Raw genomic sequence first — 24,735 nt, forward strand, 5'->3', positions numbered from 1 at the left:
TGTCTTTTCCAGAGAAATTTTATTTTATACCCCTGCAATCAAGCTGCCATAGTCCACAGAGAACCAAAAAGGGCTTCCTTTTTCTTGACTACTTGCACAAGCTTGGCAGCTCTTCAATAGATAAATAAATAAATAAATAAATAAAGCAAATTTAAAAAAGGAAAAAAAAGAAACAAGCATGATGAAAATACTAAGCAGTCAGTCATTGCAGGTTAAGAAGTGGTCTGTGCAGCATAGATCACATATTATCACATTATGCCAGCATTCATCTGCCTCTTTCCCTTTTTAGCAACATTCCTTATAGAGTTGAGAGAAACTGCAAGTGATCCTCTCAAGCATCCAAACAGCAACCTACAAACTTCTGCTTGGGTTTCAAGGTGGAAATGGCATCCAGATTTTGAGAAACAGGAAAATAAATCCAATTTAAAGGCATCTTTAGCAGAAGCAGTACAGACTTTATCTGCATAATTAAATCAGTTTTTATTTTTTTGCAATTCTCAGGAAAAAATTTGCATTAATTTAACAAAGTTGGTATAACTTAGAGGAGTTGTTAAAGTTAGTGGGCCACCTTTTCTCAGACAGTCTGCTTTTAATACTAAATGCACTCTTTTAAGAGATAAGTGTAATATTAAAGATCAAGACTTCCTACAGGGGTTGGAAAATTCTGACATGAAATATATCTTGAAAGGATTAAAACTTCATAGGAAAAAGACTCAAGTGCAAAGTCCTGACAACACAGTATTTATCTTGAAAAGGCACATATTTAGAAGTAAAATCATTAGCAAGTTCTGTACTTCACTTCTATATTTAAGAAAGCAGCATTTTCCAGGTTGATACTGATTTTTTAAGCTACCTTTAATACTTTAACAAATGCACTAGGTAGTCAAAAGAGAACTCTAATGTTTCAATTTTCTCAATTTTCTTTCTATCGTTGTTTCATTTTCTTAACTGAATACCTACACTTGGGTAGAAACACACACGTATCTGTACATGTAGTGCCTATTTTAAGAAGAGGTCTGATATTTTGGTTTTTGGGAGGCTTTACTCCTGTTAGTGACACATCATGCTAAAGTCACCCTTCAGGCAGTGTATAATGTTGCCTTTTAATTAAATTTATGCTGTCTCTGCTATCACTCTTCTTAGATATATGTCATAATTGATTTTTACTTTTAATACAGCCTCTGGAATAAATGGATCTATTGGCTTTTGTTATTATATTGTTTGCCTCTTTAATATGATGGAGGAGACATCACCAAGAAAAAAAATAATTTAAATTGATTTTAAAATAAATTATTGAAATATAAACTTCTGGGAATGAAAACTTACATGTTACTTTGAAAGTGAAATGACTTCTAACAAAAATATTTCCACTAACCATACCACTTTATTTTATTCCCTTAGAAACCAGTGTTCTCAAAACAGCATAAAAGCCATGAACTCTAGAAAGCACTCCCAAATTTACTAATAGCCTCAAACATGTATGTTTTTGCAAATGGAAATTTATCCTTGAAACTCCTCCCAGTCTCAAGACATGCCATCATACAGATTCCATCTCTGAAATCAGTAGTGCCAAGCCTCATTCCCCACGAAATAGCCCATCAAGTTCAAAAACAACCACAAAGTCTGGAGTGAAGTGGGCAGTGCCCTAAACGGTTCAAGTGAAATTTTATCTGTTTGTGTGAGAGTGTTATGGAATCAGACATCCTTTCATTGCTAGCACAGGTTTTCATATGACAAGCCTTAAAGGGTAACCAGAAACCAATGGATTGTAGCAGCCTCATGACTGCACCATCCAGCCTGCACTTTTTTTGGTCAGATTTCTGTAGACAGTTGAGGTTAATTTGAATTGAGTCTGAAAGCCTCGATTTTCCACCCAAGAGACACATTATTCTGGTGGCACAGAACCAAAAGCAATTTCACATACTCTGAGCCTCTTTAAAAACTACTAATTATGTGTCACATTAGCAAGAGAATTGCCCAAAACTTAACACAAGACACGCTTCTTTTGCTTTTTTTAATCATTTTCCTCATTCCTGTCAAACTTGCTTAAAACAGACATGTTCAGAGAAAGTGATACATTCTCCTCTACATTTAGTACCAGAAGCTGGCTGTCAAAAGAAAGTTATCAGTTTCACCAAGCAGCTACAGAGAACTACCATAATTATGGGATTGCATGTGATACAAATCACTTTTTTTTTTTTTGTCTGATTTTGGTTTCAGTAAAATGCTCCTGATAAGCTCCTGTTATTGGTTGGTACCAAGAGATAAAATTTTAGGTAGATGAAGAGCTTAGTGGTCCTGAACAGCACAGCTATAGTCAGCCTCATCATATTATGCAAGGAAAATCTTAACTTCCAGTCTGAACAGTTTGGTAGCTTTAGGAAATAACGTGCACATTCAGAGAATTCTGTTTTCAGGATATGTAACATTACAACAAACAAACAAACTAAACCAACAAAAAAGCCACAACAACTACTACAACAACAAAACAAAACAAAAGGTACAAAAAAACCAATCAACCACATTTTAAAAACTCAAAACCACAGCCAAATACCAAACCAAAAGGAAACCAACATCCTGCATAGTATCTGTGTGGTAATGGACAGTTTGGGACAAGCAATTGCTCCTCATTTAGTTCTTTAGTAAGTAAAGATTTTCCTTGCTCAGCTGCTGCTGTTTGTGGATGCTTAAAGCCTTGCTTCTTGTGAAGTTTGATTTTTCTCAGGAATGAAAAAAACTGGGATTATATTTCTATGTGATGATTCTTCAAGACCATGTAGGATTGACAGAGGTAAAAGCTGTGTGCACAAGCTGTGGGCACAAGCTGTGGGAGTTGACAGCCTGACACTGAAAAAATCTGTCATATATAGAACCCTTTGAGATCTTTGGCCACAAAAAAGGGAAACAAAGTCAAGGGAAAGAAAGACAAAATAAGAAATGCCAAGATATTTCTTATGGAGATGCTGTATCTACTGTTTAAGATGACCTTCAGAGAAGCAGCTTAGTAAGAAATTCATGCTCACTCGCCAGCCTGGTCTTCCAAAAATCACACGTTTCAGTGACAGGGGTTACCCAAATCTGGAGCAGTAAACCAAACTGATTATTCACACTGTGGATCCCTTCCAAAGATAAGCATGGATGTTCCATTTCTTTAATTAATAGGAATTAATTATCTGTATCCTTCAGGCAGCTTGGCTGTCTCATCCCAAGCTAAGGGCAAGAAAGGAATAGGAAAGAATTACATCAAAATAAATATGTTCAGAAGAGTGCAAATTCGCTCTGATATTCTCCTTATATGCCTTAAGTCCAAAGACAGACTGCAGAGTCTACATAAAGTCTCGAACTCCAGGGTCTTTTTGCATGCAAATTTTTGAGCCATGCCGAGAGAAGACTTGCAATGAATCACAGTAAATCACAACTGAAATTCTGCAGAAAGGCTGTTGCAAAGATATAGCCTCTACTTTCCTCCCCCAATTTCAGTTCTGAATAACCTGACTTGTGGAAAGTCTTGGTTTTGCAGAAAATTTTTGGGCAAAATTTCATAAAACCTAAATCCTTAGAGAGTGTTCTCCAGTGGATTCTCAGAGAAGGAGTCTGTTCTGCCCTTCTGGGCTGATGTCAGTGATTCTGGCAGAGAGTTCTGTCTTTGCTTGGGGAAAAATTAAAAAAAAAAAAAAATTAAAAAGTGACTGCCTGAAGGCAGAGTTCTCTTCACATGTTCTGCCTGTTTTCCCTTCCACACAGAAACAGGCTGGTGACTTGGATATGTCTCTGGCCTTTCACCGTGGTTGAACTGCCACTGTTAGCCCACAGCCTGGAGATAGGCTGGTGACAGCACCTCCAAGCATGTAAGGATATTAGAAAGGCAGACAACCACACTCAAAATGGATGTGCAAGTACAAAAGCCACTAACAGAGATTAAAATAAATCTGATGAAGGCTGGGATCTTCTGAGAAATAGGCTCAGAAGCATTACAGGTCTAAATTCCTACATGGAAAATCGTAAAACATTATTCCTTAAAATACCAAATAAAAATAACAGTATCAGTTTCCTCTTTGGCAGAAGGCTTCTGAGATGCTGCCTAGAAGTAACAGGTAAAATAGCTCCCTGTAAACAGGAACATCACCAGCCAGAATAAATTTCCCTGCAATCAACATCCCACCTGGCAGACCAACTTCAATTGCATGAAAATTCATAAAGAACAGACATAATCCAGGTTTTTTGGACTCAGGGGAATAAATATCCTGATGATGCATGGATCACCAGCCTAGAACAGGGATATTTTCCCATTCTTGCAAGATTTTCCAGTATTATAAAACCAGATTCAAAGCTTGAGAATACTAACCCTAATTTTGTCCTCACCTGTATTTATGAGGAATATATGTACATATACAAGCTTATACATAAAAAATACATAGAACTATACAAATGCAAACACATTCTTACGAAAAACACACTACACACACCTGTGTTAAAATATTAACCCAAATTTTATAGCACTGTCATAGAGAATTGATTACTAGAAATGTTTGGACAATGCTCTCAAGCACGAGTTGTGGTTTTTGGGGTGTCCTGCACATGGCCAGGATTTGATGATCCTGGTGAGTACCATACCTTCCAATTCGGTATGATTCTATGATTCATTTTTCATGCAGTAGAGAAGGGATTTTACCAATTTTTTTTTGATAGAAATGAGAATTCATGCTTAATAACAGCAACAAAAACACTTCTCCTCCAATATAAAACAATTACTAAAGGTACATAAGCAAGAGTTCATTTTGTCTTCACAATTAGTGCTATTTGAAAAAGACATGAGAGCTTCATTTTTGTTACCCAGTTGTATAACAAATCCTCACATTTTGTTCTTTGTCAATGGAGAGACACCAGGCTGCAAAGGGTCAATGATATTTTTTCCTAAAAGAGCATTTCCAAGATTAAAACTGCCCATGAAGTTCAGCACTTGACAGCCTAAAGGTCAGCTTCTGAAAATGCAGAAAGAAAGAAAGAGCAAACTGTCCAAGACATCCTTGAAAGCAGAAGGTAATGCCAAGGAACAATCTTTGTGACTGACAGAAAGTTTGCAAGTGTTAGAGTTATTTATAAATTGGCTTTAAAGATCTTGGCTCTTAGTACGTGTTGGTGGGCACTGGTAGAAATAACACGAAAGGAAACCATATCTGAAACAAAGTTATGTTCAAAGAAATAATCTTTTCAACACACCCTTTACTGAATTCCTGCTGAAGAAAGTTGCATTACCTAGACCTGTCAAACTGCTACATTTCTTCAGCAGGACCATGATTTATTATTTATGTTGTGAGATACTGTAATAATAATAGTTACCTGAAACACTTTAAGAGTTTTTACTATTTAGCCTTGCTGCAGAAGGTTTCAAGAATCAGAAATGGGGATTTTAACTGAAAATTAACAGGCAAAACCTAATAAACAAAAAGGGGGAAATGCTCTAAGCAAACAAAGTGAGCATTAAGATTCCTGAGCAGGCTTGGAAGACACTGCTACCAAGTCAACAGCAATTAAAGGCAGAACTAAAATCTTATAAAGAAGAAATCTTAGGACAATGACTGAAGGAAGTAAATGAGGTAACATGCAGAAGGCATCCCTAATTAGGTGAACAATCTGGAAAGGCTTTCTCTGTTGGAGATGTGTCTGAAGACTTTGATTAATGCTGTAGGGCAAAGAAACATATTTTCATAGCTCTGTAACAGTCTTAGTCATCATCAGAAACCAGAAACTGTCAATTTCCACTTAATTTTGCTTGTGCTGGTAAATGAAAAGTAGTTGCCAACAACACCTTTTAGAATATATTCTCTGTAAAAATCTCCCCATACTTCATGATGTTAGCAGCATCCTAAAAGGAACAGTTTTCACACAGAGAGAAGATAGCTCATTGAGAAGCCTGGGGAATATCTTGGGAGGTAAATATTATGGGCCTTTTTAAGCATCAGCAGCTTAGGCTGATGAAACATTGAGTTCTTAATAAAAGGATCCAGATTCATATAGGAAGAATATAGGGAAATATACAGAAAATGTTATACTTTAAAAAAAAAAAAAACAAAAAAACAAAAAAACACAGTAAAATCCAAACAAAAAAAAAAAAAAAAAAAAAAAAAAAAAAAACCAAAACACAAAAACCCAAACAAACAAACAAAAAATAACAACAAAAATACCTCCACAAAGACAAGATAAAAACAGTAAAACAATGGTGGCAAATGTTTTCTGAGAATAAAATCAGTCTGCATCACACGGCAGAGTGCAGATAATGTACTGAAGACATGATTCTGCCAAAGTGCCTCCATCTTTCTTCCTTAAAAGGTTAAGTTTTAAATTAAGCGGCAACACAACAAAACCAAACAGACTTGCAATCCTACCCACAAATCTTCCAACAATGAGCAGCAGGCATCCTTAGCACAATAATTTTGCTTGGAATTACCTCCTGGTACTTTTTCATGGTCTTCAGGCAAAAGTCTAACTCACTGAGGTGTTGCCATTGCACTGAAAAATTATTTTTCCCACTCTTTGTTGAAGCTTCTTGGCACTGTTTAAAGAAATAAAGTATGTGTCACTTCATATTTGATGCAAAAAGTCAACTTTTGAAAAAATGTATATAAATAACACCAGAGGTACATGTATCATCCATGAAATGCTGGTAGAGATGTTAGTCCAGTTCCTGAGGTAAAAGGAAAAAAATGGGCAGTGTAGTAATGTCATTTTCTCTCCTCATTTCTTAGAAAAAAACAGTGCACATAAGAAGTAATTTTTGAACACACACATGAGAGTGTGATACACATAAACACAAAGTTTCTTGATATCAATTACAGCTTGGGGAAAAAAAATCCAAACAGATGACTCATAATTCTTCAGGACATAATTACTGCTGAATGGGGACATTTTACTAAAAAACACAACATCATGTTTGATGAATCACATCTACAGGAAACATTTCCCAGTGGAACAAGATGATCTTTAAGGTCCTTGCCACCTATGATTCTATGATCTACCTTGCCTATCCCACTCAGTACTAATTGCAAACCTGGAAAAAATCTGCTCACTAGTCCTCCAAAAATTCAAATATTATAGGCATATAAAAGTGGAAATTGATTTTTTGAGTCAAAAAGCATTATATCTGTAGATCTGTAAGGTATAAAATATCAGGAGGGGTGGAACAAGAATTTTCCTTATAACACTGTATGACTCATATACCTAAGAGCACCATCTTACAGTAGACAGAAATGCATTGTTCAGAATTCATTAGACAAGGTAAAGTGGTTGCTAAATCCTTTTTTTTTTGCTGCTAGCTTCATATCTCTCCCTTGCAGTTTTTAGCTGTTCTTCTGACAACTGACCAGCTGCACATCTCACTTTTTAAAATATTGGATATGAGAGTGTTTCTTTTTCCAGAAGAGACCTGGCTATTCTGAAAAGCACCCTGTTGTGATCAGGAGAAAATACAATGCTGTAAGCAAAGGAAAGGTGATCGTTTTGTCTTTTTTTTTTCCTCTTTATTCACCTAATTACAAAGTAAAAGAAATTCAAGACTGAAGGTACTTCCCTTATTATTTCAGAAGCAGTATTATGAAAACAGCAAACTAAGACCCCCTTCCTACAAGCACTAACTGGCTTTCATGGAATGATTTCCAACAGTGATTGTAAATCCATGCATAAATGCTTGTGGCAACTGTGGACTTGTTTTTTGGCTCCCAAGTGTAAACATGTTGCCATAATGCACATTATGCTACTGCCAGATGTTAAATGACATTGCTTTTGTCATTACATTTACTCCCCTGTTTGTTTCCTCTGGTTTGGAAAGATACAGACTTTTGGAAAATCCCATTCTCATGTAATTCAAGGCTGCTTGTACTCACAGTATGGCTTCTTTGCCCTCACAAACTGCTTCATAAATATGCACTGACAAAAGCAATAAACCTGCTTTAAAAAATGATATACAGACTTGTTTTTTAGGTATTCTCATAAAAAAGCTTCTCTTACACAAATCCTCTGAACCGAGGGTTTAGCTGTTAATTGTGACATTGCATGCAAGAATAGTAGAGAGATCCAGAGACAAATTAAAACAGAAATTCTACATGACAAACTATTTCGCTAAGTCTGGTCATGAATCACACCCTTAATCTTTCTGAAAAATTTATTGCCAACATGGGACTGAATATAAATAGTTTACAATGCTCGTGAATCTGAACTTTAAAATTAATTAGGGTCATCCAGAACTTCTTGAAGAATTTACTTACAGTTCAGAAGTAGCAGCAAATTTTGGATGAGAATATGGAAAAACAAAAACTGCTTTCTGTCCAGGACAGGGAAAGTATCACCAGATTCCCTGCACTTTTATATCTTCATCTCTCTTCCATAAAGGGAGAAATGTCAACCCCGATCCCTTTATGTCATGGTATAAAAATTCAGGCCCAAAACTCAGGGAACAGAGCACCAGGAACTTTTCTTTGTTTCCCACTGGCTACACTTGCTGCACGCAGTTCACTTTGCTGCGTTGAAGCTTTGGGCAAAAATGAACATTGGAAGCTGGAGTGGTACATAAAGAGGTCACAGTCAGTTTTTTTAAACTCAGACAAAACATTAATTTGTCAAACCAATACACTCAATGACTTATAAGTGCACTTTCATAACCATTTAAATAAAGATTGACATTGTTTGTAAAACTGAAATGTTTGACCTGTTAGAGCCAGGCATTTCACACATTTCACCAAATTGGTGCTGAATGTGGGTAAGAGCAATTCACCTGGCACATCTGAGAGGACAGCAGCTTTCAGCTGGAATGGTCATTTGGGGATACAATCTCTTCACTAAAACAGGACCTCTGACTCCATCTTAGATATAACTCTAGCAGGACATAAAGTAGAAAATTTTCGATCAAATGGCCTCTAAACTGATGTTTCTCCTGAGTCTTCAGCAGAAAACCTTCAGCTTTTCTGGACCATCTCCCTGTCCTCAATTCTGTCACTCAAACCTCAAAGGAAAAAGAAAGAGAGGAAAGGAATTTAAGTTCACAAACAATGGCAACTACAGTTTAATGCAGAATTATCCTCATCTATTACTAGAAGGCATTAATTAATGAAACAAATTCTTTTTATTCTCATACACGGAAGTGTGTGCAAGTTATGAGGTAAAGAAGTTCTGTCAATTCTACAGTAAGATAGGAATATAAAGCAGGACAGCTCTGATTTACTGACAGCAGATAACCCAATGTGAGCAGGTGAAGGCAGGAAATATCACTAGTAAATAACCCTGTGGAAGTGGAACTTGTTCAGCTAGAATAAACTGTCACAATAATCCTAGGCAGAAATTTTCTTCCAGAGTTTTTATTCTCCTGTGAACAAAAATAAATGTGTGTGTGTGTGTGTGTGTGTGTGTTTGTGAGAGAAGTCCTCATCTCCTCAGCAACAGATAAGTTAGAATGGGCTTGTTTGAAATGTCTACAAAATAGGATGCTGAAAAAAAATTATGGTCACATAAGAGGCAAAAGACTTACAGAAAACACCTTATTATTTACAAGTGCCTACTGTAATTTTCCAGGAATTTCTTATTAATTTTGCAACTATCTTTATATCTAAATTGTGTTTCCCACACAAGATCAAGCTCTACACTGTTATAAGACTAACACCGGAATCTGACTGACTTGTTAATGCTGTTTTTGTTGTCAACAAGGAGAAAAAGGAATTCTCTACGGAAATTTACATCGCAATGAAGTAAATTCATGATAATTTTGAGGCTAAGCATTCGTGGAATAGATTTGTTGATGTTCTTTATGAGTACATTTAATCCTTTTTAATGATTCATTTCTTATTCTGTTAATAGTTTCTCCAAATCAAATGTTTTAATCAAAATCTGTGTCTATTGTTAGATCGGTAGAAGACTAAAAGTTTGGGTTTTAAATTTTTTTCATGCTAGGGTATATTTTATTGTTGAGAGTACATCATCCAACTATCTTTTATTTCTTTTACTCAGAGATTTATGCAAAACAGGAAATAATATCTCCAAACTGCATCCAAGAAAGGTTAGTCACTCACCCTCTATTAATGTTGTGTTAGTCGTAACAGAGATCTGACACTTAGAAGAACTCCTCCTTGGGATCTCACAAAAAGTTTTTTCTCCTTTTCTCTACCCAGGGTTCATAGCCCTGGTCAGAGGCAGCTGCAGGTTTTCCTACAAGTCAGTTTCAGCACACAAATACAGGTGCTGGTGTTTTACATTTTGCTGAGGGCTCCAAACTTTTGTTCTTGAATATGATGTAGGAAGGGAAAAAACTGACTGACCACCGCAAACACATCACTAGCTTGCAAAGACTTGGCTAAGCTGCTTTATGCATTTGACTCCAGGAAAACCAACATAGCTGTCATTTTCCTGAAAAGAGAAATACCGTCACCCAGATTAGAGCTAAGCACTTAAGCTCTGAGTGACATGGACCTGGAAATCCAACACATTTAGGAGGAGAAGTCTTCCACTCCTGCCTTAATACACCCATTCAAAGCCCAGTCTTCTTAGTGCATTTTAGATTGCTTTTCCAGACCACTGCTGAGCCTTAATGCTGGAGTGCCTCATTCTAAATCCCCTTTGTGGTCTAATTGGATTTCCAGAGTTTAGATACTGCTCCAATGAAAATCATTAGAAGGTAGTTCTCATTTTTAACCAGCTGTTCTCATTATCAACTATCCAATTAGGCTTTTGATAGCCCTACTTGACATCTTATTGCATGCTTGAAAAGCTAATTTTCTTTAAACTTTGCCTGTTTACAGTAATTTTCTTGATGTTTTGTCTTGAACAACAAATGAGCATGAAGATCAAGAGACATCAGAAACTGTCAAAGCTTCCCTGTATTTACATCCTTACTCAGTTTGTCCCCTCATACCATTCTTATTTCAGTGCTTCAGTGCTATTCAAGAACTAAATTAAATCAGTCATATTGTCATCTTCTCTCTATTGTTGTGACCTCATATCACATTAAGGCTAAACAAGAAATCATAGACTCACTAAGGTTGGAAAGGAAAACATGTTGAGTTCAGTCACTAACCTAGCACTGCCAAGCCCACCACTAAGCCATGTCTCTGAGTGCCATATCTATGTACTTTCAAATCTCTTTAGGGATAGAACACTGCCCTTGGCAGCCTGTGCAGAGCTTAACAACCTCTGGGGGAAGACATTTTTCCTAATATCCAACCTCAATGTACCCTGGCATAACTTGTGTTGATTTCCCCCGTCTTATTACTTGGTACTTTGGACAAGAAATAAGCACCTACCTAATTACAGCATTCTGTCAGTGAGTTGGGCAAAGACAGAAGGTTCCCCCTGAGCCTCCTTTTCTCCAGGCTGAGCCCCTTTCCCAGCTCCCTCAGCCACTTCTTGTTCTCCAGATCCTTCCCCAGCTCTGTTCCCTTCTCTGGACATGATCCAGCCCCTGAATGTCCTTCTTATCATGGGGGACCCAGAGCAGCCCCAGGATGTGAGGTGTGACCTCAGCAGAGCCAGCTCAGGGGACAGTCACTGCCCTGCTCCTGCTGCCACACCATGGCTGGCACAGCCCAGGGGCCATTGGCCTTCTTGGCCACCTGGGCACCCCTGGGCTCATGTCCAGCTGCTGTCACCAGCACCCCCAGGGCCTTTTCCAGACACTTTTCCCCCCAGCCAGGAGCAGGGGAAAAAGTGTCTGGAAGGGATTTGTTGTGGCCTGATGGCAGGACCCAGCACTTCCCCTGGTTGTACCTCACCCCACTGGCCTCATCCCATGGATCCAGCCTGTCCAGAGCCTCTGCAGAGCCCTCCTGCCCTCCAGCACATCCACATCTCACCCAGCCTGGTGCTGTCAGGAGCTGAATGAGGGAGCCCTTGATATCCCCATGCAGAGCTTTAGTGCAAATGTCAAACAGGCCTGGCCCAGCACTGATCCCATGGGAGCCCCCCTGCTGCCAGCCCAGCTGGGTGTCCCTCCATGTCCCTCAGCCTGTTCTGCCCCCAGAGCACAGGGCCCTGTCCATGAGCAGCCAGATCCTCCAGGAGATGCTGTGGGAGAAGGTGTCAAAGGCTCTTTAAAGTCCAGGCAGACACATCCACAGCATTTCTCTCAGGCCTGAGCAGGTCACCTTGTCCCAGGAGGAGATCAGGCTGGTCAGGCAGGACCTGCCCCTCCTAAACTCAAGCTGGCTGGGCCTGATGCCCTGGTTGTCCTGCTCCTGCTGCTGATGGCACTCAAGGTGATCTGCTCCATGGCCTCCCTGGCACTGAGGGCAGGTGACAGGGTTGTCATTCCCTGGATCCTTTTTCCAGTTTTACTGGTAGATTGTCATCACGTTTGCCAACCTCCAGTTAACTGAGACCTCCCTGATTAACCAGGGCTGATCAAAAATGATCAAAAGGTGCTTGGTTTGGTCTTCTTCCAGCTCCCACTGCATCCTTTTGTGGATCTTATCCAGCCCCAAATGATCCCTGTGACACACAGTATTTACTACAAACATTCTTTTGGGGGTGGGGTGGGGGGGGGGGGGAAGAACCACATATTTATATTATGTTTTCAAGGATATTTAGTCATATCTCTGGTGCTGCAGCAGAGAATTACTCCAGCTGGACTGGAGGAGAGCCTTAAAATATTACTGAGGAGAGCCTTAACCCTCTCCAGTCACATGAAATTCTCTCTGTCAGTATAATACCTATATTTCATTGCAGACCAAAAAAAAAAAACCCCAAAAATACCCCCCAAAAAAACAAACAAACAAAAAGAAACAAAAAACCAAAACCAACCCCAAACAAAAAAATCATCACCACCTTTCAAGCGGTTCATCAAAAAGATTAGTTCTTAGGATACTTCCCAAACCTTCCAGAAACTGAGTCAAAACCACAAATAAAAAAACTGTAGAGTTTGCCAGACTCAAAATAACAAAGAGACAGTTTATTGACAACCCATTATGTGGACTTTCTAGATGGGTTTTCTCCCTGGTAATTTCTCCTTCCACTGACAACTTTAATGAAGGTTCAGCTATAAGGGATTCTTTTTACCAAGTGAAGTGTCATGTACAAGTCCCTAGCAGAGGTTCACCAGAGAAGGCCATGCTTAAATATCAATCTCAGTGATGCTTGCTCTGACATCTGTCCTTGTATATCTCCCTTATTTTTACCTCTGTCAAAAACAACTGAAATAACAAAGAAAGAAAAAACAGAGGCTACCAATTGAACCAGCAAGTTCAAAATATTACCTGTAAGTATGCTCAAAGCTCTTAATCAAGTAGAACAAAATAAAATCCTGTTGCGTTCAAAGTGAAGCTCCTCTTTTTATTCATTTACTGAAGTCTCTGTTGAGAAAAGAGTCTCTGATTTGTAGCTCTAGCTAAGGCACAGTATTAAGAACCATTTCTGGTTGTAGAAGGTGTATTATATGAAGATGAAATCCCTCTGGATTTCTAGTAAATACATTTTCATACATACTAAGAAAGAACATCAATATTACTTTAAATTCCATATATATATATATATATATATTTACATAATAATTTTCATTTTCAAAGTAAAATATGAAAATTAATCTTCCCATGATCCAAATGCTGTATCTGTTCTTCTTGCAAGAATAAGGCAAGTGACTGTTCAGGGTTCTTCATATCAATCCCTCCTCACAGTCTCTTTTCATTCTTTTGCTGTTTAAATTGTGGGCAAAAGTTTCAAAAATTGTTACCTATGAGCTGATAGATTTCTGAAATTTATTCTATTTTTACTACTGTAATCAGCAAATCAAACAGATGGAGAAAATATATTTTGAGACACATCAAATTAAAATAACTACAACTGGGTTTAGTTTCACTGAAAAAAGTTTAAAAATATTTCTATTAATTGCAGCACTATATGATAGCAAGAATCCATCACAAAACTCTAAATTCAACACTGAAAGTTCCTGTTAAAAATCATTAACTCAAAATTTAAGGAAATTGGAAAAGCTATCTGAGTTACTTTGTGCACATCTGGATTGCATTTGCTTGGCTTCTTATTTTAACTGAAGACATTAACAACACAGAAAATTCACATTTTTGTTATTTAAATTTCAAGAAGCTTGAATTATCCCAGAAGCTATGACTTCATAGAACTATTATCAGGCTATCTATACAGTCATGAGAAGTCGCAACTCTGAAACTCTGTGCGTGCTCCCAACACAAAAGGGCTGGGAAGCACAGAGCTTCAAAGGCAAGCAGTGATTAAACAGGGTGTTGCATTCTCAGAGGTGTTAAAAAACAAAGCAATAAAACAAATTCTGACCAGATTTTCTCTATAATATTTTATATTTCAGAAAAATTCACTCAGTTAAATACCACATGACTAATAAAATTAATAAAAACATTTTAAAAAAACAAAACAAAACAAAACAAACCAAAACAAAAAAACAAACAAGCCTATAGCATGAATTCAGAGAGGTCTTCAGTGGTGCCACTCAGTAGGCAAAAAAATATTCCAATACATTTGCAATAGGCAGTTGTGGAATTCTGGTAAAAATTAAAACCTTTGCAGCATTTATAAACTGAAAGCCATAAACACATATCACACCCATGAGAAAGGGGTGGTTTTGAACTGGAGCCAGGCTGAAACAACATTTCAAAGAAGAAACGAAGGCATTTCCTACAGGGATTAAGAGCACAAAAACTAAATTTAGACCTTGATCTCACTGTCAGCCCTCATTTAAAAAGCAATCAGCAAGTTTTCTATTTCAGTGAAACATTTCCATTCTGGTACTTCTTTTGCTAGTTTTCATGGTTTTTCTGCCCTTTGTGGCTGTAGCCCTTAAAGCTGCATGATAAAAGCTTTAATCAGAAAGTTCTGTGAAACCAACTGCCTGACTCACAAAATACTTACATTTCAAATGATCCGTTACAAATAAGTGTTTGATTTTAATAAAGCATTTATTAAAAGTTAATTGCTAGCTGATAAAAGTACTTGTTTTGGTCAGTGGGAAGGAAATAGGAATCTAGTCAATCTACTCTTATCTAGGAGTTAAACATGGAATGAAACTATGAAGACTTTCTAATATGTTTTTGAGGGTTTTTTTAATTTCATGCTAGCACTTGGAAATAAAAGGCTAATCTTTAATTCTCTGGACAGACCTTACAACAATGCTCACTGAGATTAAATTGCATGACCTTAATACAGACATGCCACAGAACAGGCCCAGCAGAAAACTCATTATTCATACTCTGTATTCATAGGAAACAGCTGTGTAAATTCTATTGCATGACAAATTCACCACCAGAAGACTTGTAATTAGGAGTATTGTAGGTGTTTTGATTTAAGCTGGAAGGCAACTAAATTATCCTGAACTTCCTTAGTGGAGCTGAGCGTTGATTCTTCACCATTCGCAGGTTCATGGAAGATTCATTCCCTGCAGGGAAAGAATTAGATGAGTGTCCTCCTTCTTGGAGGGAAAATGGAGCAGTATAAGTAGTTCACCATTCATAGAGTTTAATATTGAATGAAAATCTGACAAAATCTATGTATTCTTTCAAAATTTGATTGTTCTAACAAAGCAAATAATGTTGAAAAATTGTTGCAAATGCCAGTCATCCTACACGTCAGCACAGGGCGGCATGCTCTGTGTGATTAACCAAGGAAAGACAACAGCCACACAGCCAAATGCAAGCTCAGACGTGCAACAAGGAGCTGTTTTGTGACAGGCTCTTGGTGAAAGAAAACCACTGAAATATTTCTGTAGAAGCCTTCAGCTTGAAGACTTTGCACCCAAATTCCTGAGGGATGCAGAGCTCTCCTGAAGAGGATTGTAACTTGCCAAGGGCATGTTTCCTGCTGATGGAAGAGCTGGTGCATCACCAGCTGCCCCAACAATTCCTTTTGGTTTCTGTATTGTTCAGATCCTCAGGTGACATTATCAAGGGGATCTTCAGACGTGCTTGAAAGGTTTTGTTCAACCAATAAAAATGGTAAAATTGGCCCTATGATGGGATTATTTGTACAGTGTGGATAGCTGAAATCAATTGGTCCTACTGGGACTACTTGATGTTTATGCTTAAAAGACTGAAATTTTAGAAAGTGTTGAACCTACGTTAACTTGTATTAACACCTTTCTGAAAACCAAGCCCTGTGAAAGTTTCTTGGGTTTTGGAATTTTTACAACAAGGCACTTTAAGTTGTTAGAGTCTTCTGAACGTCTTAGCCTTGTGCTAAACAAAGCAAATCAGAATGAGATTTGGGAAAGGAAAAAGAGATTAAGATCTGCAACACTGGATTTCCTTCATTAAATATCCTGGGCACTTACATTACAAGCAGAAAATTCGACATTCCCCACAAAAAGGAGGAACATAAGGATAATTCTTCTTGTATTTTGATTAACTCCTTCTTCTTCCAAGCAAGGAGACTGGGGGGAAAGGGATCTTTCCAGGGCTCTTACAGCCTCCATTTTTATTTATTAAAGTCAAACTTCCACCAGCTAAATAACTTAGTCTTGCAAACTGCAGAAGCCACAGGAAGTACTGACCAAAAACTACTCTTGCTGCCATTCACATGTTGAGAAGACAAAGGTCACCAATGGCCACCTGCAAGAAAGTGCATTAAGCAGCCAATGACTGAAACCCCAGTGCACATTTCCATCTGTATTCCATTAAGCACCTAGTCCTTATCACTTATTCCCTTTATTGTCACTCTTCCATATCAGCTGCTTTTGCTACCCTGTTGCCTCTTTGCATCATGTCTTGACCTCCTGTTCCTGCAATTAAGAGCCAGTGCTAATTGTACTCAGCTGCAGGTCATTTTGCTACTGCCCCTTGCAGTGAGCTGGCTAAGACTCTCTGTCAGTTAGATTTATCCCACACTCATCCTTTAGCCTATATACAGCTGGGGAAAGAAAAACAACAACAAAAAGAGTACTTATTTCTTAGCTGCTAAGCGAAAACAGATATATTTGGGAAGAAAAAGATTGTATTTCCAAAATCCCTCACTTGCATTCCAAATTCCCTTCTACCAATCCAAATTTTCTAATTTCCAAATTGTCAAGAGCAGAGTCCTTAAAAAAACAGCAGCCACAGATATGCTGCCAATTAAAAGTACCACGATGCACAAAATCATAAGGACACATAGCTTTTAATTAGCAAAAAAAAAAAAAAAATGAAAGAAATGGATCTGTGTTAAAAATTTTTCTGAAGGAAATAAAATTGCCAATTCTTTTGAAATTAATTCACTCCAAGACTGCCATTAAAAAAACAAACAAAAAAACCTCTAGTATGTATAACTAGGTATTAATATTTTGACAAGGGCAAATAAATGATGAGGGGGAAGAGTTTTTGAGAACTACAGGTTCCTAAATTTGGTGACTCCATAAGTACAACTTCCAGGCAATTTCATGATCCCTCTTTCTGGTCATACTAAGAATAAGAATGTATTCTGTTAAGCTGTAAGGTTTGAGTTTAGGCCTTTTTCAGGATTAGGCATGGACAGTTCAGCCAAAAATCATGGAAAGTAAAATTAAAAATTAAATAGAAATTCACTTCCTACAACAATTCTACAAATGAAATTTTTCTCATTAGGATTAGCATCCATTCATAAAGCTTGACAACTAAATAATTACTTAAACATTTTCTGCATTATATAATTTAGATCAGTTTAAATACTTCTGCTGAGTTCTAATGTCATGACAGGTGTTAAGACCAATCTCTCAGAAAAGATTTTAAATATGATCAAGACCTAGACATCACAGAGGATTACTGGATGTAAAAGCCTGAAATGCATACTGCTAATATTTCCTAGCTTATGGTAATAACTTAGATATTTAAAATGAGCCACAAATTTTGTTAAAAGACCATTCAATGGTCAGACACCACTACTTTTGAGGGAGGCATGCTGTCCTGTCCACAGGTAAAAGCATCTAGACAGAATAAATCTGTGATATCCACAAAACAGACCAGTCTTAACCATGTATTTGATATTCTTGACACCCTAATAAAAACAGAATAATTAGTGATCACATTAATTGTAATAATGAGACCATACATCTCAGAGGCCTTTTCCTACCTAAATGATCCTGTGAGTCTCTAAACATGAGTTTCTTTCCTTCTGGTCTCCCCCTCTCCCTGTTACTGTGCTCCACGTTTATTTTCTTCCCAAAGCACATCTCCTCCTTCCTGCCTCAAGCCCCCATGCCCTGCTCTGGACTGACTGATTTGCTGACATCACTTTGGCATTGGTAGAAAAGGAGTTTTGCTACTGGCACTGCCAGACTGTGTAGTTTTGGAAGTCCTGTTTCCCAGCCCACACCTTGTGCAGCTCTCTGGGGAATGAAGGCGGGGCAAGAAAAGGCTGGGCTTGGCTGTGGTCACTGAGTGGGCTGATTAATTCTTTGCACACCTAGACATGACCTCCTGCCCTGTTTCAGGAGTGATAAAAGAGTGTGCAGTTTTCATCATTAATACAAAGAAAGGGTCCAAGGTTTTTATTAGAAGAAAATTTGGTTGTGCTGATGCTGCTGCAAAGATGAAACCACAGCTCTGTGTAATGCATTTTCCTTTTGGAGGTTAGAAGGCACTTGGACTAAAGGCAGGAGGTGAAAGGAAATATTTGCTTTTGGGTTCTTTCTTGGTCTCCAGCTCATCAGCTGGTGCTCTTTCAAAACAAAAAAACCCCACCACCACTAAAACAAAACAAAACAAACAAAACAAACAAAACAAAAACTTAAAAATACTTTTCTCACAGAACTCCCAGAATTGAAGGTTTTCCATTTCTGCTGCTGTGCCTGAGCTGACACAGTTTCTTAAATGCAGGAGCCTGCTAGGAGCTCCCCTGAGAGCTGCTCACTAAAGTGAATGCACCTGGAGAAACATCTATACCACAATTAGATTCGTTTTTCACCAACACAGCTGACACAGGACACTTCCCAAAATGAGGATGCAGGCTTCCATGCTGCTTGAATCAGAAGTCCCCCCAAAAGTGGGCTCCAGAGGAAGCAGTGCTACAGACATCTCTGTCCTGCTGCCTGCAGGTATCACCAGATGGTTTCAAACAGGAACAGCTCTTCCTGTGGTCTGCACTTCTTCTTCCCCTCTCTTGCCCCACTAGCCAGGTCTGGCATGATCTAAATTATCATGATGATTTCTTCTCATTTCTTTCTGATCCAGGTGATAGGAAGGACATCTGCAGTCCTAGTCCTGTGAGCAAGAAAGGATTAATTCTTGGCACAAATTTAAGTACTGTGTATAAGAAATGATCCCTACTCCTTGCCTACGATTTTTTGTACTTTGAATTATTTGTGCACCATTTGAAGGAAGAATCCAAGTGGCATCTTTTGCCTGCCCTCAAGAAAGGAAGGAAAAGAAGCTGGCTTGTGTTTCTTTTGTCTTTGAAATAAAAAAGACCCAGCTAATAGAGCAACCAAAAACCCACCCACACAAACCCACGTATTCCACCATCACTGAACCCTTCTACCACCACATGGAGCAGCTGGAGTCACCTCCCAGATATGACTGGAATACTTGTCCAGGACAGTTCAAGCTGAAGGAGGCTCCTGAGCAGGGAATTTAGGATACCACAAGGCTCACCATGTAAGTGCAGAATACCACACTTGCTGTGGTATTCTCAGGAGGAAGGAACATACTGGTGGTGACAATTGATAACAGTTTTGCTTGAGATGCTCTTGCAGCACAAGAAAGGCTTTTTTCAGGTTCTGAGCACAAGTTTTATCTCTGTCTCAAAGCTCCAGTGCCCTCATACCATCAGGGAAATTATAATAGTGCTACATACATATGTTTTCAGTGTAATTAGAATAAATCTTCTTTTTATTCTAGGCATTTATGCTGCAGTAAGAGGAGACATTTAAAAAATAAAGGAAATATACAAAGAGGAGGATGAACAGCTCCTCCTGCTTTCCTGCCTTTTTTGAGCAAAGCAAGCATAGTGTTTTCTGTTTCCTCCTCTGCAAAGACCACTACCAAATTTTGGATGAAAACATCACCATGACAGGGCAAAGGGCCTTGTGCATGGATCCAACAGGGATGTGTTAATCCAGTTCTTCAGAAGAGTGAGAAAAGCCATCCCAGACCACTTCAAGAGGAGAATGCAGCCAGCCAACTCTGAAAAAAAGTTAGCAGGCCCCTGGATCAATTCAATCATTGCTGTCCATTGCAACCTCCCACAATTTAATTTTTTTTCAGATATAGAGAGAAATCCTGATCCCACCAGATGCAATAACTCAATAGAAGTGAAAAACCAATTTTCACCTGACAAAGGTCTTTCCTAAGCAGGAAATAAATGGGTGGTTTTGAAAAATCCTGATGATCATGTGACCTCTCATTACAATTATTGTAATTATTTGCCATCATATAAAAACCTGGGACCCCTTACATCAGCAACTGGAAAGCCAGTATTCCCTACAAGTGAGTCATTCAGCCAAGACTTCAACAACAAAACACCTTGCTTTTCAACTTTTAGAGGTATTTATGCTCTGAAAGGTACAAAGGAATTTTATAAGTTGCAGGGAATGTGTATTCAAATGTAAGGGCACAGACGAATTGGAAGACAGAACCCTTATGTAAAAATAAATTAAAAAATCAAATCACAGTGCAAAGCCAGTCTGTGGATGCCACTGAAGCATAGTTCAGAGTAATTATAGTGCCCTAATTGCTCTGTAAAGCAAAAGTCCTCTGTGCAGCTCTACAGGGAGAAGAGAATTAGAGGTGAAAGCTCATTTCTTTAAAAGTCAGGGCTAAATGGCATCTGTTACAAGCTCTTAGCCACACATTGGTATTACAGCCTGCCCAATTGAGCAGCTTAAGCTACCCAGCAGGTTATAGTTCTGCTTTCCCATCAGCTAAAGAAGGCTCTCCTTCCCCCTGCACACAAGCAAGAATTAGTCTTTACTAAAGTCACTATATATTTGTCAGTGAATGCTAAGATGTTTGTTCAGGTTTCAGTAAAAAATTCTAAACTCTAGATGAAGCAGAGAGTATGCCCACACATCACTTTTTAAATCTGCTCCTGGTAATGGAACAAAAACCCCTCCAACCCTGCAATTAATGTGTGGGAGAAGCTGGTCTAGGACACATTAAAATGTAAGTAACCTGAATTTTCATTCCACTCTCCTTTAGGTGGTCAAATTTACCTAGACACTCTTCCAGTTAAAGGCAAGCAGCGTATTGACACAGCACAGGGGTTGTTTTTCAAAGGTATTTGTTTGCTGCTACTGCTGTTTGTGTTTCCATAAATTAATGTGCAGAAAACAGCATTAAGTATTCTCCAAAATACTGCTCAAAGAGTGTTTGCTCTTCTCATTTGATGCCTACTCATGTAAAGGACCTCCTGCTATGCTGTAATTTCACTAGTCAGATGTAAGTAAACAGAGCAGAGAGGTAGGCCTGCCAAAATCAAAGATAACCTTTTCTACAAGCGTGTAAGAACAAACAGGGTGAACCTGGGGGGCTGGAGGGTCTGCTTCAGAGGATGGCAGATCTTCAGATCATGCCAACTTCTCTGTGTGACAGTGATGGATGGTGCTTGTTGCAGTTGACAGATTCATTACACTCCAGATAATCTCCCTTCCTGCACGCTGATGTTTTTTAGCTCCTCTGGGAAACACCTATCAAATTGTGCTGACAGGTACAAAGTTAAAAACCCAAAGGGGATAGGATTTACCATACTTGTTCAGCATATAAACAGCTCCTTCAAAATAAGGATGCATTAGAATTGAGCTTATTTATTAGGGTTGTAATAAAGTCTCTCCTGATGTATAGCTCAGAAAGTTGGTTTAGTGTTGTATTTGCTTATTTCTTAACTAAGCTAAAATATTTATTTTGTCAGGATAGAGGATTGCCATGTGACCCCAGCAATAACTTGTGACTGCAAAACTGAATTCAGATCCCAAGCTATAATGACCTCAGCTACACTGCTGGGCTTGAATTTTGTGAAAATCCAGTTTGCTACCTGCACAGGAGATGTCTGGTAACAAACATTAAGAGCTGCAACTCACTCATGTGCTAGAATATTAGAGACCTATCAATGCTGCTATGTCTGTAACTTCATTAAAGTAGTCAGGTTCTGGACACACTTCAGCTTTTGGGATGTCCTGAGCAGACTTTGAAAATGAGAAAAATGTTCAACATTTTCTGATGCTGAATGCCCTAATTCAAGGCCTTCCATCTTTTCAACACAGTCATGTTAACCTGGGATCAAGTTCTTGGTGCTGAAAAATGTTCTGACTATAAGAGAACTTCAGTAATGTTGGCAAAGCACATAAATGTCCATCTTCCACTAACATTGGAGAGTCCTAATTTCAAAACACTTCATGTCTTTCATGAAGTCTCTCTCAACATAAAAGCAATGCAACATAGCAGTAAAAAACCCCTTGGTCTTTTGCATCACTGGAATTGGAGAAGAGCTCCAGCCAAAACCTAAGGGGTCAGCTCAGGACTGATTGCTCTCACATGTTTTATTTTTTCTCATGCACTGGACACAAAACTTAGAGACCTAATGTGGCTGAGATACCCCCTCTATTAGACCTTGTGATTAGGTGAATACTTGAGTTTATTTTGAGCCCTCTAACCTGGCAGTAGTTTGGAGCAAAGGTTGTTTTGTACTCTTCTATGATCCAACAGAAGGCTCCATGATCCTGTGAAGTTCCTTGGTTGTCTTGTCTTCCAGAGTAAAGGTATCTTAGGATACATGAGTCTTAAACAAATGTCTTATTCTTCTGTCATTTTTGTTTGCAGCTCCTCACAACTTTAAAATTTTAATTATGTAAATTTTATCAAGATAATTTTACTCATATTAATAATCCATAAAAAAAAGACAAGCCTCAAAATTATACTCATTGAATATAAGCATGTGTGAAAGGTTGTGCCATCCAGCCTGAGGAATAGTTCTGGGAAGGCCTCAGTGGGGTTTCTTAGGTTTGTGTTTGTTGGGTTTTTCCCCGTTTAAATTCATATTATCAGACACATGCCCTTGCCCATTACTTCACCCTCTAGAGGCTATTCTGCTACAGAAGTTTGACCTTATGGGAAATTCACTTATATCAGCTATTTCAAAAGTTAAAAGAGCAGAAGCTGTGGAATCTTTTTATTTTAATCTCTTAATCTTTTTATATGTAAGACATTTTGACTTTAACTCCACCTACACCAAGTATCAATACCTATCCAGGGAGACTGGCCTGCATTTACACATTTATGTGTTGGTCATACCCTCTGTTTTCTGGAGGAAGCTTCCTGACAGTGATGGCAGTGGGAATTGTGAGAGCAGTCTTGGGCACCAGCCTTCTGGCAACAAGTAGAGGGAAACAGAGCTAAACCCATCTCTTTCCACCTGTGAACAATGATTCACACACAAACTCCCCCATACTTAAAACAATAGGGGAAAGCTAAAATTACAAAAAAATAAACAACTACAATACTCGAATACTGGTTTCTCAAGTGTGCAATAAAGCTTTCCCAAGTTTCCCTCAGACTTCCCTGAGAACCATGCAGGGGTTGTTGGTTGCTTTCATTACCTGTAAATGGATGTCATCCGCTGTCACAATTTACTGCATCCCAGGGCTCTGCAGCACATGCTGCAAAGGGAAATCTCCCACCCGAGACAAAGATCTGCTCCTTTTCACCACTCTCACCTCCCCAGTCACAGACAGGTCTCAGCTGCAGGGAGTTTTATCTCCCATGTTACACCTGCTCTACAGGAAGACTACATATAGTAATGCACAACTAGAACATGAACAACTTCTTAAAATCTTTTTGGAAATTAATACACCCATTATATAAAGCTGATTAGAATAAGGCCATTCGTGCCACATGCAGAACTGTGGAGCTAGTTTCATATATTAATGACGTGTGAAAAGAATGCTAGAAAATATGATTGATGTAGAAATTAATTATGTTTCATTCAAAAGCCCCTTTCATCCATGAGATGTTAACAGATATCTCTTCTCCTTCTGGGTTCTTTCCTCCTCTTCTAAGTATCAGACAGCAGCTGGCATAGATATTATCTTTGTATATAATGCATAGAGAGAGCAAATATAAAACAACATCACTAAAATAAAATCCCATTTCCTCAAAAAAACCACAGTGAAACAAGTACATTCCTTTGAAGGAGCTCCATTAGAGTTTCTGCTGGAAAGTGATATCTGTCATTTTTACCCTTTTTTAAAACCTAATATCTGTGTGTGAAGCTTTAATCAAAGCGCTTGTCAGTTACAGGGGTAAAATTTATTTTGTGTATAGTTTTAACTGTAAAAGACCACTTGCAAACCAAATTACCTCAGTGACTTCCCAAGCTGGACCTATTGGTGCTGCATAGTTCTGGAATGCCATAAGACAGTGGGAAAAAAAAAAAACAAAACTAAATCCGCAACTCAACCAAAAAACAAAACAAAACAACAAACCTAAAAAACCCCTAAACACACTAATATTGTAAGCCTGAAGCAAAAAAAAAATTTTTCTGCTTAAAATAAGTGGACCAATCCATGGAAATCTCACAGTACGCTACCTGAAATTGAGGAAGATTTCAAGATATTTAAATGCTTTCTATGAGATTGTCCCAGCCTTAATCTGGCCAGAAGAGAACTCCATTAAGAGAAGAATAATAATTACATGTTTCCAAGTAAATGTAAATAGCAATATACATGATGGTTCCCATTGGTTTTATTAGCTATTTGCCAAGGCTATCAGTTCCCACACAAATTCTTTTAAGTTAATTCAAGACTATAAAATTAGTTGTGCATTCCTCTTTGTGCTTTATTTTTTA

The sequence above is a fragment of the Ammospiza caudacuta genome, chromosome Z, assembly GCF_027887145.1.
Source record: "Ammospiza caudacuta isolate bAmmCau1 chromosome Z, bAmmCau1.pri, whole genome shotgun sequence".
Lineage (NCBI taxonomy): Eukaryota > Metazoa > Chordata > Aves > Passeriformes > Passerellidae > Ammospiza > Ammospiza caudacuta.